The 18,716-nt window shown below is 42.6% G+C and overlaps 1 long non-coding RNA gene and 1 pseudogene across 1 annotated transcript; both read left to right on the plus strand.

Annotated features, from left to right (window-relative positions):
• The window catches only part of LOC121262086, a 104,415-nt pseudogene that overhangs the window by 58,727 nt on the left and 26,972 nt on the right, over positions 1 to 18,716 (plus strand).
• On the plus strand, positions 8,418 to 17,779 carry LOC121262550. Its single transcript, XR_005940124.1, has 3 exons — positions 8,418 to 8,702; positions 10,092 to 10,094; positions 17,768 to 17,779. It is a non-coding gene; the product is annotated as an uncharacterized LOC121262550 (long non-coding RNA).

An 18,716-nucleotide genomic window follows, 5' to 3' on the forward strand; every position in this document is an offset into this window, starting at 1 on the left:
CTCCACACTTCACAGCGCACTACATAGATAAGCCCAACATTTCACTACACAACACATCATAAAACGCCCATCACTTCGCTACACAACACATCTCCATACTACACAGTCAATCCCCTAATACTAACAGCACAGTCCACAACCTAGTCCACTAATTAATATCTAACATAATTAAAAGGGATAGAGAGTTATACCATTGACGGGATAACCCGTGCGTTGCCCGTTGACCGTCACGGTCGATGACGTCGAAAAAGATGTATGGGGTGGCTACACCACGTACGGGAACCGTTTGAGCGTTTGGATAGCTAAGTGTGGTCTTGGAAGGGCTCATGATAGCCTCATGATAGTGGTGACGGGCATAACATGGCGGCTCTAGCTGTGTACAGTGCCGGTCAGTCACACGCAGTGACTGTCCATCATGTGCAGTGGTTACCCACAACATAAAGTGGTGGTTTGGGACCTTGGGCTTGGCTAAGGGAAATGCGGTGGAACTCGTGGAGCATCGAGGTGGCGCCATGGTGGCGGTTCAAGGCTGTGAAGTGGAGGAGAAGCCGTAGGAGAGTGAGAGAGAGTGTGCGTGCATGGATGACAGATCGGGGCCGTGGGTGTTTGGGTTGGCTTGGTGGTGGCCTGAGGAGGCTGAAGGTGGCGGTCATCTTCTGTGGGTGGCGGTGCACGATGGTGGAGGAGTGCAAAGTCGTGCGTGCGTGAGGAGTGTCCGTGCATGGAGGAGAGGCTATGGGCCTCGGGTCCAAGGGAGGAGGAAGGGGGAGGCTCACGGTGGTGCCTGGTGGCCGTGGGAGTCGCGCACGGTGGAGAAATGGGTTAAAACCCATTTTGGGTACTTGCCGTCGAAGGAGAGGGAGGGCTGCGTAACAGGGGCTAGCTTCGGTGGAGGATGAAGGCTGGTGGCAGAGGAAGCTGCCGTGGAAGCTGTGGCGCCGAAGGACGGCGCACGGCGGTGCTACGTGCATCAAGCCCATTTGGGCTTTGCACTTCCAAGGGAGAGGAAGAGAGAGCTTGAGGGAGAGATACCGGGATGGGGGAGCTCACCGGAGTGAGGTGGAGCTGGTGGTGTCGACGGTGAAGGTTGCCGACGCACGGCGGCGCCTGGCTGAGGCATGGAGCATTCGGCGAGGGAGAGAGGGGTACTGCGTGCTGTGCAAGCCGAGAGGGAGGAGAGAGAAAGGGGAGGGAAAAGTGAGGGAAAGAGAGAGGGGTCTGGGTATATAATCCAGTCCCTTCGTCTTGGGGGTCCTCAAAATGATCTAACGTTGAGATATTAAAACACTGATTTAAAAATGCTTAAACGTTAACTTAATTAAAAGCACTTAGAGGAATTAAGGTAAATATTATTTTAAACTAATTTTAGTTTATAAAATAATATTTCTTCATCATTAATAAAATGATGAAGTCTTATTTAATATATTTAAAAGGATGAAACCATTTAATTAATTAGAGCTTTCAACATAATTTAAATCTCTTAATATTTTAAATAAAGGGAATCATTTTAATAATTAATATTAAAATGATCTCCGACAATTATAATATTTTGGAGCTCTTCATAATATTATAATTGTCTCATTTAAAAACAAGTTTAACTTAACTATACTGGAAATACCTCATATAAATATTTTCATTACATTTTAAACACTAGGCATGCCTTAGAAGTCACCTAATATCTCGAGAGGCACGTCGTCATGGTTCGGCACACATGACAATGCTCACAGTCGCCAAAAAGAATGGCAAACTGTTGCATAATTCCGTCATCGGAATTTGCTTACGTCGGAAATGAGGAGCTTTACGTAAAAAAGAGAGAAGCTTACGTAAGAAGAAAGGAGCGGGGGTTACATTCTCCCCAGCTTATATAAATTTCATCCTCGAAATTTGCTTAAGGTTATAGGGAGTTTGCTTAACGCTCTAAGATTTTGCTTAGCATTCTAGGAATTTGCGCAGCATTTTAAGGATTTGCTCATCTTTATTAGGGATCCATTCGTACATGTCATCCCGTTGTTTTGACGCGTCACCGCGTACGTTCGGTATCTCGTCATGTCTTGTACGATACTTGCCTTCACGTCTTGTCATTCCTCCATCGACATGCTTAGTGTCAGTCCATAGTACTTGAGTCCCTTCATCACATAGCGTTCGTACCTTCCACTCTAACATTTTCGATGGCGAAACTTGAAGTCGTCATCTCGTTTTCTGTTTCAGTCCTAACTTAACTCGTAGTCATTTATGCATTTTCTTTACTATTACAGTCTTCCTAACGTTTCTAATCCGTTCCTCATTTAGCATGCAGCTATTGCTGTATGTATAAGGAAAGAACAGGTCACGCGTCGCGATTCCATTCTAGTAATAGGACGGGGTTGTGACAAATCTTGGTATCAGAGCAAAGGTTAAAGAGTCCTATAGACTTTAGGGATAACTAGGCTGAAGCCCCCTATCTAAAGTATGCCAAGCTCCGCAGCAGGTTCATATGTTATTTTATTACACGTTATGAATTTTGTAAAGGATTACCAGTTACGTATGTCTATTTGTGCAAGTTATTGCTAATACTATTGTCATACATATTCCAGTATTGCAACCCGGAACACCAATAATAAGAGACGAGGGCGGGCCAGTGCTCGCGATTCTGATGACCAGCTAGAGGCCCCCAGAGATTCTAGAGACCTCATTAATGTGGCGACACGCCTTCTTGAGGCTTTTACTAGTGGACAGACTGCAACACAGGTGCAAGTTCCGCACCTAACTGCCTTTGACAGATTCTGTAAACAGCACCCCCCATTGTTCTATGGCAAGGGTACTGAGATAGAAGCTGACAATTGGCTTGAACGCCTCGAAAAGATCTTCAGTGTAGTTACCTGCACGGAAGAGCAGAAAGTGGAGTTCACAACTTATAATCTGGCCGATGTAGCCAATGGGTGGTGGAAGGCCACCCATGGGCTTCTGCAACAAGAGTTGGGTGAGACCGTCCCAATTACATGGAACAAATTTAAGGAGGTTTTCAATGATCGGTTCTTCCCCTTATCAGTTCGGGAGGCTAAAGCTAGAGAGTTCACTGATCTCAAGCAAGGATCCATGACTGTGAGGCAGTATGCCTCTAGATTTGTAGAGCTGTCAAGGTTTGCTCCACACTTGGTTCTTACAGAGTCGTTGAAGGCCGAGAAATTTGAGCGAGGTCTGAGCCCTCGGATCATGGACTCCCTCCTAGCACTAAAAATTAGGAAGTTCGCTGATTTAGAGGATCGGGCAGTAATTCTGGAGGAAAATCTACGTGTCCAGGCGGGGGAATTTAATCAAAGGAAAAGACAATTCCAGGCCTTTGAACAGAATAAGAGCAAGAGGCCCATGCACAGCCAAGCACCCAGGCCTCTTCAGATGGTTAAAGCTTCTCAGCGTGGTATCATAGCTCCTCGTCCTACATGCCAAACCTTCGGCAAACCTCATGCGGGAAAATGTTTGATGGGGACTAACACCTGCTTCAAGTGTGGTAAGACAGGCCACGTGGTACGAGATTGTCCAATGTCTACAGCTCTCAATGTTCAAGCACTGAACCCAGGGCAGAAGAACCTGGCACTAGCTTGGGTTTTTGCTCTCACCATGGATGATGCTGATGCCTTTCCCGATGTGGTGACAGGTATCCTTCCCCTGTTCTCACATCGCACATTAGTGCTATTCGATTCTGGTGCTACACATTCATTTATATCTCGTAAATATGCTTGTCTGAGTGGGAGAGTACCTGAATCTTTAGAGTCTGTGATGTCTGTCTCCTCACCCCTTGGGAAGTCCGTAGATTGTCAGTCTGTGCTAAAGGACTGCGCAATAGAGATACAAGGTCAACACCTCCTTGCCGACTTGATATTGTTCGACATGAAGGAATTTGATGTGATCTTAGGCATGGATTGGTTGTCCAGATACCATGCCAGTGTCGAATGCTTCAGAAAAGAAGTGATCTTCAAACCCCCAGGCGAGGCAGAGTTCCATTTCTGTGTTGTGGGTAAGCGCCCTATGCTAAGGGTAGTCTCTACAATGAAGGCTACCACCATGTTAAGGAAGGGTTGTACATGGTTCCTGGCTAGTTTGGTAACGCCGCCACCAAACGAACACAAGTTACAAAACATTGAAGTAGTAATGGAGTTTCCTGATGTCTTTCCGGATGAGCTGCCTTGCTTACCTCCGGATAGGGAGATCGAGTTCGCTATAGATCTCATTCCAGGTACGGCGCCCATTTCCAAAACACCATATCGGATGGTGCATGTGGAGCTCAAGGAGCTGAAGGAACAGTTGCAAGAGCTGATAGAGAAGGGTTTTATTCGCCCTAGCGTATCACCGTGGGGTGCACCGGTTCTCTTTGTAAGGAAGAAGGATGGGTCGATGCGGCTTTGCATTGACTATAGAGAGCTGAATAGGGCGACCGTTAAGAATCGATACCCCTTACCTCGAATTGACGATTTGTTTGACCAACTACAGGGATCCCGAGTATTTTCAAAGATTGATCTTTGCTCGGGATACCATCAGTTGAAGATTAAAGCAAAGGATGTTCCAAAGACCGCGTTCAGAACAAGATATGGGCACTACGAATTTCTGGTGATGCCCTTCGGATTGACTAATGCACCAATGGCTTTCATGGACCTGATGAATCGTACATTTAAAGATTATGTTGATCAGTTTGTGGTCGTATTTATTGATGATATTCTTATCTACTCAAGAACCCCAGAAGAGCACGCGAAGCACTTGGAAATTGTATTACAAGTGCTGTGGGAGAAGAGGTTCTACGCCAAATTTAGTAAATGTGAATTTTGGATACAAAAGATCTCCTTCCTTGGCCATATAGTGTCCAAGGATGGTATCTTGGTGGATCCTGCAAAGGTGGTGGCCATAGTAGAATGGCCTAGACCAAAGACAGTCTTCGAAATCAGAAGCTTCCTCGGTCTTACGGGGTATTATCAGAGATTTGTTGAAGGATTTTCCTGCATTGCAGTTCCCTTAACAAATCTGACCAGACAGGGGGAGAAATTTATATGGACTGTGGAATGTGAGGAGAATTTCCAAGAGCTCAAAAAGAGACTCGTGACGGCACCTGTCCTCACTATACCTTCAAGAACGGAGGGATTCGGGATATACAGTGATGCCTCACGCAAAGGGTTAGGGTGTGTCCTTATGCAGCATGGGAGAGTTGTGGCTTATGCTTCACGGCAACTTAAGGAGTATGAGCACAACTACCCGACCCATGATTTAGAATTGGCTGCCGTGGTGTTCGCCTTGAAGATATGGTGACATTACCTTTATGGGGAATGCTACGAAATCTATACAGATCACAAGAGCCTTAAATGTTTCTTTACTCAGAAGGAATTGAACATGAGGCAGCATAGGTGGTTGGAGCTATTAAAGGATTATGACTGCAGTATCAATTACCACCCGGGCAACGCCAATGTAGTTGCAGATGCTCTCAGTAGAAAGTCTTCTTCTGGCACAAGTATGTACACTCCCCAGAAATTTATCATCCTGGATATGGAAAAACTGGGAGTAGAGATGGTGAGAGATGTGCAAGCAAGACTGGGTAGCCTAGTCCTTGGTCCAACAATATTGGATCAGATCAAAGCCGCTCAGGGCGAAGACACTGACCTCCAAAGGATTAAGAAAGAGGTCTCAGAAGGGAAACACCTTGATTTTGTGGTTTCTGAAGATGGATCTCTATGATTCAGAGGAAGACTGTGCATGCCGGTTAAGAAGGAGTTACGAGACCTAATACTAAGGGAAGCGCATAGGTCTTTATACACAGTGCATCCGAGCAGTACCAAAATGTACCGAGACCTGCGACGACACTATTGGTGGAACGGGATGAAGCGAGACGTGGCAAATTTCGTAGCTCAGTGCCTAACGTGCCAGTAGGTTAAAGCTGAACATCAAAGGCCCTTAGGAGCACTACAACCACTGCCAATCCCAGTATGGCCATGGGATGAAGTTAGTTAGGATTTTGTAACGAGTTTTCCTAAAGCCCAGGGAGGACAAGATTCAGTGTGGATGATCGTCGATAGATTATCGAAGTCAGCCCACTTCATACCAATCCAGATGACCTACTCAATGAGTAGATTGGTGGAGTTGTACGTCAGAGAGATAGTCAGACTACACGGAGTCCCGTCCTAGATAATATCAGATAGGGACTCACGGTTTACTTTAGCTTTTTGGAAGAGTGTGCAAAGAAACCTGGGAACAGAATTGGCTTATAGCACTGCTTTCCATCCTTAGACAGACGGCCAGTCCGAAAGGACAATTCAAATTCTAGAGGATATGTTACGGGCATGCGTCTTGGATTTCAAGGAGAGCTGGATGAAATACTTGCCATTGGTCGAGTTTGCCTATAACAATAGCCATCAAGAGAGCATTAACGCGGCACCATACGAGGTTTTGTATGGACGCCAATGTAGATCGCCCCTTTATTGGGATGAGGTTGGTGAGAAAAGAATTCTAGGCCCTGATTTGGTTCAAAACATGCAAGAGAAGGTGGCTATCATCAGGAAAAGGCTTGCTCTGGCCCAGGAAAGACAGAAGAAATATGTCGATCGTAGAAGAAAGGATCTACACTTTGAGGTAGGAGATAAAGTGTTCCTACGGGTGGCTCCAATGAAGGGAGTTATACGATTCGGTAAGAAGGGCAAGTTAGCTCCAAGATATAGGCCCATTTGAAATTCTTGAAAGGATTGGAGCAGTGGCATATCGGCTTGCACTACCTCCACAGCTCTCAGCCATGCACGATGTTTTCCATGTCTCTATGCTCCGGAAATATGTGCACAACCCTACCCATGTGTTGGAATATGCGCCTCTCCAGGTGCATAAGGACTTCTCATATGAGGAAACGCCGGTTCGAATTTTGGATCGGGAGGTTCGAGTACTTCGTAACAAATCAATCCCGATGGTTAAAGTACTATGGAACCACCATATGGAACAGGAGGCGACGTGGGAGCACGAAGATGACATGAAGAATAAATATCCCAGCCTTTTTCCTTGAGGTATGTTTAATCTCGAGGACGAGATTATTTTTAAGGGGGGAAGAGTTGTAATATCCGAATCCTACTACGTAGGTCTTTACGTCATCTACTAATATTTTTAAGTCAATATTTTGAAATAAGGATTTTTATTATTTTATTATCTCATTATTTATTTTAAGGAGTGTGTGCTTTTATTTTATGAAGGTCATTAAAAATAATTTAAGGATATGTTTTAAGATTTTATAATATTTTTCTTTAAAGCCTTTTACTTTTATTTAATTGAGAAGTGACCCAAACCCTTTCAACCCTTGGATGGGTAGGTGGGAGAAATTATCTCCCAAGGTTTAATCCTAACCGTTCAGCCCCTTGGCTTATGAGACAAGCCTATTGACTTTTTCATCCCTCTCTTCACCGTCGGCTTCCACAAGAATTCAAGTGAATTCATTTTCTTCCCCTACACGAAAGCTTTCGAGGCAAGTAAGTGATTTCCCCTCTCTTCTCCATTCACCCCTCAATTCTCTCCAAACAGTGCGGTCTCTCTCTTCTCTCAAAGCCGATCTCTATCATCGTAAATCTAAGATTTTCCACCTTAAATCCTCAAGGAAAATTGACCCTATAAGTAAATTCTATGGCTCTAATCTCTAGTTGAAGTTTCGGATTTATAGGTTTAATCTAGGGTTTGTTTTTAAAAAATTTTCTGCTGTGTTCCAGCCCTAAATCCTTTGGATTTTCTCTTCCTCTTCTTGTTGCTGTGCGTTTCCATGGCTTCAAGAGGGACCCAAGCAGGTATTACACCTTCCATGGGATTTTCTTGTGATTTGAGTTTCAAAACCTCCGTGTGAACTGACTTTGTGTGGTATTTCTTACACTAATTTCCTATTTAAATTCCTCTACTAGTTGATCTAGTGGGCAGCAACCAAAACCTCTGTTTTCTGGGCAAACCGAGCACCTTGAAGGTGTTTTGCCGTGTGTTCCCTATTATGGAAATGGTATGTTTCTTAGTTAGTTTAGTTGGCCTCAAGTGTTGATTAATTGGTATGTTAATATATAGATATATCTATGTGGACCAAGAAGCCGTGTGTGTGTGTTAGGCTTTGTTTTGGTATTCCACGGTGTGTTGCACAAAGCATGATTTTGGTCCATCCTTGTGTTTTATCAAGCTCAAGCCATGTTTCAAATCTTGTTAAAGTCATTTCTTTATTAATGGAGTTAAAGCTTATAGTTTAGGCATATTTTCCCTAAGATTTATGGCCTAAGTAAGCCACTAAGACTTTCAAATCAAATTAGTAAGCTTATCTCAAGAATTCTTATTTTGCCAAGAGTTGTGTCTCTTTTACCGTTTTCAGAATATATGTACATAAGGTTTCTTGAGTTTTTACTACTCTTGAGATATTAAATTATATGATTGAGACTTGGTTAAATAAAGGATGTTTAAGACCATGAATGCACTGAGATTGCTAGCTGTCCATGTATTACGGAAACTTGGAAATATATTCTGTTTTGAAAGCTTAAACCAGCCCACTTAACCTTGCTTAACTTCACCCCTTTTTGGTTTAACTAAAGATAAACTTTAGCATGAAAAACCATTGAGGAATAAGTGACATAAGTCGACTCTTTTATGAGCATTACCCCTTGTTGGATCTACCTTCCACATGATGATGCAAAACTGTCAAAATGCCTTTCCTTATGAAAATTCCAGATTTATAGTACCTCTTCGTTCCTTACCTCTTCCTAAATAAATCCCTACCGTCCTGTACATTTTGACTCATGATTCCTACCGATCCCTTGTGTATAAAATAGTAGTCTTTAAAAAGGGACAGCAAGCAAGCTTCGTACTTTCATGGGTTTCTTAAAGATTGGAATAAGGATACTAAGGGTTGAATTAGTGCTATGTTGTAGCTAAGTGGGTTAAGGAAAACATTTTGGTTCCAATATGGGATTAAGTGAGCACGTGAGGATGTCGGATAGCGAGACTGATATGAAACGAATTTTTAATACGTTCATTTCATTTTATTGGATAGGAGTCTATTTCAAGAATCAAGGAACTTAAGTGTAAAGCATCGAGGTAAGTAGCTATGACCATGCTCCTTACACACAAAGCTCTTTTATGAAAAATTCTCTCTCTCTCTCTCTCCTTCCAAATGTTTCTCTTATGAAAGAATAGATGCATGTATAGTATGTATAAGCCTTTCTTGGTAACCCCTGTTAAGTACCTTAATAATTACCATTGTGTGTATATAAGGTAATGCATCATGAGATTTTATGCATGCTCTCTCTTAAGTAATTATGCCTTACCTATATGTAGCATGACATGAAACATTCTTTTCAAAGAAACGCATACGCACTAGCATTAAATGAAGATAATGAAAAAGTGATTTTTCCAATGAAAGGAAAGGAAAAGAAATGAAAGCATGAATGCATGAATGTACGTAACGGCCATATGAATGAAAGGGTACCAAAAGAATGGGCAGATTACAATGCCGGGTAAGTAGTACTGGTAGTGCACCCAGTGCTGCCTCCTATGAAAAGAGATTCCTAACCTGTGGCCACGGGCGGGATCCAAGTCCAAAAAACCTCTAACCCCAACACACGAGGCGTAATAGTGTGTACTGGCCTATGAAAGTGGAATGTAAAGTAAAGAATGCATTTAGGAAATGTTTAAGCATGAAAGTATAGCTATACCTTAGACTGTTTATGCATGAAAAGATAGTTAATTCTTAAATTATTTATGCATGGAAGTAATGGCAAGAACTGTAAATGTTATGTATGCATGTTTTCAAAAGAAAAGATTATGTGAGTAATAAGTTAACGACATGGTATTAGACTCACTTTGTATTTATGTTTTAAACGTCCAGGTACAGACGATGAGGCTGTGGAGCAGGGCACTGCGGAGGAGGGTGGGGCTGATACTTAGGGTCTCCCTAATGGTTTGACCATGATGAGGATGGTTATGTTTTCTTTTTAGGTTCTATGATGGGTCCCATGTTGGGACGTTTTGTTGGTTTGACTTATAAATAATATGCCTATGGGCATGATGTAAATACTATAGTGGGGTGATGGTAATGACATAACTTCTATGGTGGGGTGATGGTAACCCCACATAAGATGGTTAAATGCCTTTTGTATGGTTTGTAGGGATTGAGTCCCCTTTCCTTAGGACTGTTATGTTTGGTAAATGGATGATGGACTCTGAGAGTCCTTTATTTAGAATATTAACGAAACTGTTTATCAGGTATCCTTGTTAAATTAGAAGTATAGAGTGCAGGCACGACATGTTCACGCATGTCCCTTTCTACAAAAAAAAAAAGGAAAAAAAATATACATAAGTATATACATAGACGTAAGAATAATAATAAATAAAATAGCACTAATAGTAATAGGGAAAGAACAGGTCACGCATCGCAATTCCATTCTAGTAATAGGACGGGGTTGTGACAAATCTTCGTCCTTGTGGTGGGTCTTTTTATAAAATATTTTGAGAAAGGATGACGGGAATTACCGTCAGATTTAAAACTTTTTGCTTCTTCCCAGGGTGTAAGACTCTACGTTTATAAAATAAAAATGTGTTTTTACAATAAAAGAGGTTTACAGTGGAAAACATCAATTTTAATAATAAAAAGGTCTCTCTTACATTTAAAAGTCGTGCCTAGACTTCCATGCTCTTCCCTATGGGCCGTGTCCGTCTTGATGTGTAATTCACTTCCTTCCCTGTTGGGGGGGAGGGAGGGACCTGCATAAAAACTAAAATGAGTCGAAGACTCGTAAGCATTACTTCATGCAGTTAAAATATAATAACATAGGTTTTCATTCATGCATTCATCATTCGTACATACCATACTTACATGCATGTGTGCATACGTGCGTTCATTTGAAAACGTCACTGGACAAGATTTTCCTTTCTTTTCATAAAACGTGTCACCCGTCAGTGCCTTCATTTCTTAAAGTGTGTTCATGCATTCATGCGTACATACGTACATACATACATCCTTTTTTTTCACTTTCATAGGCCGGTACACACTGTTACACTCCATGTGTTAGCATTAGCGGCCCTATGACTAATGGATTCGCCCGTGGCCGCGGGTTGGAATCTCATTCCGTTAGGGTGCAGCACTGGGTGCACTACCAGTACTATTGCCCGGCATTGCAATCTGCCCATTCATTGGTACCCTTTCATTCATTCATGTGGCCGTTACGTATATTCATACATTTCATGCTTTCATTTCATTCTTTCATTCATTCATTCATGCCAGCTCTAAAGAGTTGGAGCATTCATTCAGTTCTTTCTTTCATTTAACATGAGAAACATTTCTTTTCATGAGAAAATGTCATTTCGTGAGCATGGGCTTGAACGTCCTCTTTCATGACGTCCACGAGCATCACCTCGCGGCCTTCACAAAAGTGTCAGTTCGCACCGTCCATAAAACATAAAGCACGGGCTCAAACTTCACCTTTCGCGGCATCCGTAAGCATCACCTTGAACGTCGGCCTTCGCGGCGTCGATGAGCATCACCTCGCGGCGCTCGCGACAGCATCGGTCCGTAGGATCCTTGAAGGCGTCGGCTCAAGCTCATCTTTCGTGCATTTTCATCAGTTCATTTATTTGAAAATACATACAATAGATACATCTTATAGTCATCCATTCACATGCGTACAATTAATAACTTTGGGTGCATAAAAAGGGGCTTTCATGGAGGGGCCGTACGTACTTATACGTTTGAAAGCATGACATCTTCTTTCGAAAACATTTTCTTAAAGAGAAGAGCTTTTCATTTTTGTTTCGTAATTTCTAGAAAACTCCAGAAGGGCATGAACGTAATATTTACCTGGACCCCATGCTACTTTCATACCATGCAGTCCATTCATGCGCGTGTCAGCTGGCAACCTACATGCGTACATAACCTTAACGTCATTTTCTATCTAATGCATAAGCAATATAAACTATAAATAGAACTACGCTATACTTAGAACACTCTCCTTCTATCCCATGCACTTACGTGCCCTTTACTACGTTAAAACCTTCGGGAACCACTACGGTCACCACATCTTCCAACTCAACGTCTTGCCTCGAGTGCCCATTCACTAAAGTGAACCTATGATTCACCTTAGGATTAAGACACTAAGACATTCGTCTTATTCTCCTTTTTGAACTCATCTTGATGCATGACTCCAACTTACTAAGTCACGCATCCCAATCTTTGACAATACACTCGTCACTACCTTCATACATCCTAGCCCATACTAATCCTCATTCCCATCCATAGCCAACTCTGAGGGTTAAGCACTGTGTAACTGTGCTTAGGATAGATTACCCATTACATATGGTGAATCCGTCCGGCACATGTGTCTAACCAGATTACACATGTACCTTACCCCTTTATCACCTAAGATCAACATATAACATGTTGATCACCTGCTCAGAAGGACAAGGGTCATACTCCGATACCAACATTCTCTTAACTCGGCTAGCATGACTCTTCATGCTATCCGTCCCTTCTTACAGTTCATCCCAACACTTAGTGCGACAAGGCTCCATTCACAACTACGCCTTATATCACATCATATAGCTCAAGACTATTCCCAAGCTACACAGTGACCTTGTCACATCACCTGACACCCCGCTACGTCATTTCTACCCCAACTTCTAACTCATCACGAGTATAATTCCTCACGTAATCCTATCTCATCGTGACATCTCGTCACGATCCCGCTACGCCATTTCTGCACTAATTCCTCACCCATCATAAGCATGACTGTCAATAACCTCGTCACTTCGTGATGTTGCCCAGTCATGCTTCTACTGCGTACTCTTATACTTGTTCTGCTACTTCACGCATACTCTTAACCATACGTCCATCACGGTGACACTTGTCACCTTAGACTACAGGCTGCGCCACAACTACTTCGGGACATTGTTCCACAATTCCCGACACTAATCACCACATTCTACGCCCATCAACTGCACAACCATCCTTATCTCTATAACACGCCACACGGAGTCGGTGCCTCGTGGAGTACACTCTACGTATACTCCATTTCCACACGCTACAACCTATCATCAATATGGCATACCCGCTATACGATGCATCATTCCACCACATGGAGTACACTTCGAGTATACTCCATACACGTTACGCCACATCACCATTACGGCATATCCGCCGTATGGTGCATCGCTCCACCATACGGAGTACATTCTACATGTACTCCTTTCATACACACCAAGCCACATCACCATTATGGCGTACCTGCCGTATGGTGCGTCACTCCATTACAAAGAGTACACTCCACGTGTACTCAAATCACACACCACGCCATACAGAGTACACTCTACGTGTACTCTTCCCATTCCACAATACGCCAGGAGAGTATATTCTACATACACTCTCTTTATGTCACACTACGCCACACACAAAGTACACTCAGCGTGTCCTGTTCCCACTCCACATGCCACAACACCAATACAACACATAGTCCGCAACCACACTACACTGCACAGTCCACAACACTGCACAGCACAATTCCCAACTACGCTCCACACTTCACAGCGCACTACACAGATAAGCCCAACACTTCACTACATAGAATGCCCAACACTTCACATCACACTACACAATGATCCCAACACTTCATATACACGGCACATCACATCACCACACTACACAGATATGCCCAACACTTCACAGCGCACTACACAGCGCATCTCAATACTACACAGTCATTCCCCTAATACTAATAGCACAGTCCACAACTTAGTCCACTAATCAATATCTAACATAAGTAACGAGGGATAGAGAGTTATACCATTGACAGGATAACCCGTGCGTTGCCCGTTGACCGTCATGGTCGATGACGTCGAAAAAGATGTACGGGGTGGCTACACCACGTACGGGAACCGTTTGAGCGTTTTGGATAGCTAAGTGTCGTCTTGGAAGGGCTCGTGATGGTGGTGAAGGGCATTACATGGAGGCTCTAGCCGTGTACAGTGGCGGTCAGTCACGCGCAGTGACTGTCCATCACGTGCAGTAATTACCCACCACGTAAAGTGATAGTTTGGACCTTGAGCTTAGCTAAGGGAAATGCGGTGGATCTCGTGGTGGCGTCAAGGTGGCACCACGGTGGCTCACGGCGGCAGATCTGGCGCACGATGAAAGAGAAGCCGTGGGAAAGTGAGAGAGAGTGTGCATGCATGGGTGATAGATCTGGGCCGTGGGAGGTTGGGTTGGCTTGGTGGTGGCCTGAGGAGGCTGATGACGGTGGTTACCCACCGTGGGTGGCGGTGCACGGTGTGCAACCCATGAGTTAGAGAGAGAGGGAGGCCGTGTGATGGAGGAGGGCTACTGGCCATGGGTCACGTGAAGGGGGAAGAGGAAGGGAAATGGAGGCTCATGGTGGTGCCTAGTGGCTGCGGGAGTCGTGCACGGCAGCGCTAGCAGCATCGGTAGCTTGAAGCCGTGCAAAACCCAAAAATGGGTTTCATGCGTGCGTGCGACGAAGGGGAAGGGGAGCTTCCCAAGGCTTGGGTTCCATGGGAGGGGTTCACCAGTGAGAGGGGAGGCTGTTGTGGCGGTGGTGGCGCCAGTAGGTGGTGCACGGCGGCGCTATGTGCATCAAGCTCATTCGGGCTTTGCACTTCCAAGTGAAAGGAAGAGAGAGCGTGTGGGAGAGATATCGGGATGGGGGAGCTCGCCAGAGTGAGGTGGAGCTGGTGGTGCTGGCGGTGAGGGCTGCCGACGCATGGCGGCGCCGGGCTGAGGCATGGAGCATTCGGCGAGGGAGAGAGGGGTGCTGCGTGCTGTGCAAGCCGAGAAGGAGGAGAGAGAAAGGGGAGGGAAAAGTGAGGGAAAGATAGAGGGGTCTAAATATATAATCCTGTCCCTTCGTCTTGGGGGTCCTCAAAACGATCTAACGTTGAGATATTAAAATACTGATTTGAAAATGCGTAAACGTTAACTTAATTAAAAGCACTTAGAGGAATTAAGGTAAATATTATTTTAAACTAATTTTAGTTTATAAAATAATATTTCTTCATCATTAATAAATGATGAAGTCTTATTTAATATATTTAAGAGAATAAAACCATTAAATTAATTAAAGCTTTCAATATAATTTAAATCCCATAATATTTTAAATAACTGGAATCATTTTAATAATTAATATTAAAATGATCTCCGACAATTATAATATTTTGGAGCTCTTTAAAATATTATAATTGTCTCATTTAAAAACAAGTTTTAACTCAACGATACTAGAAATACCTCATATAAATATTTTTAGTACATTTAAAACACTGGGCGTGCCTTAGAAGTCACATAATATCTCGAGAGTCACGTCGTCATGATTCGGCACACATGACGATGCTCGCAGTCGCCAGAAAGAATGGCAGACTGTTGCATAATTCCGTCATCGGAATTTGCTTATGTAAGAAAGGAGGAGTTTTACGTAAAAAAGAAAAAAGCTTACATAAGAAGAAAGGAGCGGGGGTTACACAAACGAATCGAGTCAATTCAAGAGCCCAAATGGGTCAAAAATTTCAAAATCCACTATCATGCAAAAATGTACCAAAAAGTTTCAAAAAATACAAAAAACGCTCCACTAGGGTTTTTCTGCGCTTTTGTTTTTCCTACTAAGGTTTTTACGTAGGCTGCATGGCGGCCGTCAATGCCTTGTTGCTCATGACAGGCCATCCTCAATCGTTCACCGACCTAGTTTCTGTTGTGCCGCAACCACTGCCAGCGATGGATGTTCCTTTTCGTCCACTGAAGATCATTGATGGTGAGTTTTGTTTTACATTTTCAGTGGAGGAGATTGAAAAAACGGCCCAAACTTTCCTCTATTCTATGGTGCTTAAGTTCCTCCGGTAGCGGCCATCTTTAGATGCTATTAGATCCTTTATCCTCAGTTGATGGGGTCTGTCCAGTGTGCATGTGGTTTCATCTATGAAGCGTTTGACACATGTTTTCATCAAGATGTTTTCAGCAGGTCCTAGGCTTTTGGTCGCTACCACGGACATTGGTGAGGATGGGCCCAGTTTGCATGTTCGAGTGGAGTAGATCATGATTGTGGGAAATGTTGATGATAGTGTTGAGAATTCGGCTTATGAGGGATACGATTAATCTATGATTAGTCCTATTATTTTTTAGAATATTTGGGGAGTTGGAACTTCTCAGTTGCGGTTGAGAAAAATTATTAAAAAATATAGGCCTAATATTTTAGCTTTGGCTGAGCCTTTCTTGTTGGAGGAATTTTTTTTTTTAATTTTTTAGGCCGGTTCAGTTGTGAGTTCTTTGTCACTAATGAAGCGCAAGATGGAAAAATTTGGTTGTTGTGGAAGTCGGCAGTTTCAGTTCAATGGCTAGCAAGGTCTAGTCAATTTCTGACTGCAAAAGTTGAGGGGAATGAGTATGTCATTATTCTTTCCATTGTTTATGATAAGTGCAATCAGTTAGAGATGAAACTCTTTGGGAGGATCTGGAGGCTACTAGTAATGGTAGTCTTCCGTGGGTTCTTTGTGCTAACTTTAACATTATCAAAGATGATTCGGAAAGAAGAGGTGGTCATCCCCGTCAATTTGCTGCGATGGAAGACTTTAATCTGTGCATTCAAAATTGTGGTTTGCTAGATATGGGTTCTAAAGGCCCGAGGATGACTTGGTGCAATGGCCAAGGCGGTTTGGCTCATAGCTGGGCAAGGTTAGATAGATTTTTTATTGATTCTAATTTTCTTAATGGTTTTCCTAATGCCTTTTACCAAGTTTTGACTCGTACCACCTCAGATTATTCCCCTTTGGTGATTCAAATGGGTGAGGACCCTTTTAGGTATGGGCCTAGTCCCTTTCGGTTTCAGTTTATGTGTACTGATCATATGAACTTTTTTCGTCTTGTGGAACGGGTGTGGAAGCAAGAGGGGCTTGGTTTTGGGCTTTTTAATTTATCTTTTAAGTTGAAAAGGGTTAAGGTGACGTTAAGGGAGTGGAATCAATATGTTTTTTGTAGGACTAATGTCATTATCAAAGAGTTAGAGCAACACATTGATAGACTGGAAAATTGCCTTCAACTTTGTTTTAATGTTGAAGATGAAAATGATCTCTTGGTGTCTAAGCTGGAATTGTTAACCTGGATGGAAAGAAAGGACACGTGTCTTTCTCATATGGTCAAGAAAAGTTGGCTGAAAAAAGGGGATCAAAATTCAAAGTTTTTTCATGCTTATCTGAATGCTAAGAATCATAAAAGGGTTAGTGATATGTGCTTGGCTGATAGTACTATTTAAATACTCCTTTTGATATTCATCAGGATGTTGTTGAGTGTTTTCAACAACTTTTGGGTCATAGTAGTCATCGTGATTTGCCGAATTTAAGTGATTTGATTCTTTCTATGATCACAGATGATGAGAACTTGGTGCTTTGTAGAGACCCTTCCCTTGATGAAATAAAGGATGCTCTTTTTAGTATTCCCATTGATAGCAGTCTTGGTCCGGATGGTTTTGGTTCTGGTTTCTTTAGAGTTTGTTGGGATCTTGTTAAAGATGATTTACTGGAAACCATTTCTTATTTTTTTCTAAAATCATTCGCTTCCTAGATTTTATACTGCTTCTTCTATAGTCTTGATCCCTAAGGTGGATAGGCCTATTGGTTTTGATAAATTCAGGCCTATTAGCCTCTGCTCGGTGATTTACAACATTTGCGTTAAGATTATTATGGGCCGTATGTAGAACTTGCTTTCTAAGATGATTTCTCAGGAGCAAGGGACATTTATTCCTGGTCATAGTATTTTTAAGAATATTAGTTTAACCTAGGAGATGATCAACTCTATCCACAAAAGTTCTAATGGTGGTAATGTTTTGGTTAAGCTTGATATGTCTAAGGTTTATGATAGAGTGGATTGGAGTTTTCTATTACATATCTTGGCTACTTTTGGTTTTTCTTCTCAAATATGTGATCTGATTAAGTTGTGCATTTTTACACCTTGGTATTCTATCATGATGAATGGCACCTCCGTGGGGTTCTTTAAAGGTGAACGTGGTCTAAGGTAATGTGATCCTTTTTCGCCCTATTTGTTCATCATTATGCAAGAGGTGTTCTCTTGCCTTCTCAAGCAATTCTTTGAGATTGGAAAAATTGGCCAGTTTACTCAAACTAGAGGTACCCTCTTATTTCCCATCTTAAGTATGCTGGCGATATTGTTATTTTGCTAATGGTGGTAAGAGGTCTATGAGAGGTTTGATGAAGGTTTTAAATCTTTATGCAACTTGGATGGGTCAAGTCCTTAATAAAGATAAAAGAGCTATTTATTTTTCTGAATGGTCATTTCCTTTTAAGTATTTGTGTGTGCCTATTGTGGTTGGTAGACTGAAGGCTTGTGACTTTGGTGAGTTGCTTGGGAAAGTTAAAAAGAAAATTGTGGGTTGGAAGATGAAAATGCTCTTTGCAGGCGGTAGAACTATTCTTTTGCGTCATGTATTGTCGAGTATGGCCACTCATCTTCATGTTGTTTTACATGTCCCAAATGTAGTTCTCATAGCATTGAACAGGCTTCTGAGCTCTTTCTTTTAGGGTGAATCTGAAGGAAAATGTAAGAGGAAATAGATTGCTTGGAAAGATATTTGTAGACCTATTGAAGAAACTTGCTTTGCATCACATTAAGGGTAAATCTTTATGGGCGGATTTTTTCAGAGGCAAGTATGCTAAGGGTAATCATTTATCCCTTTTGGTGCCTAATAAGGGTACTCGTTTTT

The sequence above is a fragment of the Juglans microcarpa x Juglans regia genome, chromosome 4S, assembly GCF_004785595.1.
Source record: "Juglans microcarpa x Juglans regia isolate MS1-56 chromosome 4S, Jm3101_v1.0, whole genome shotgun sequence".
NCBI lineage: Eukaryota > Viridiplantae > Streptophyta > Magnoliopsida > Fagales > Juglandaceae > Juglans > Juglans microcarpa x Juglans regia.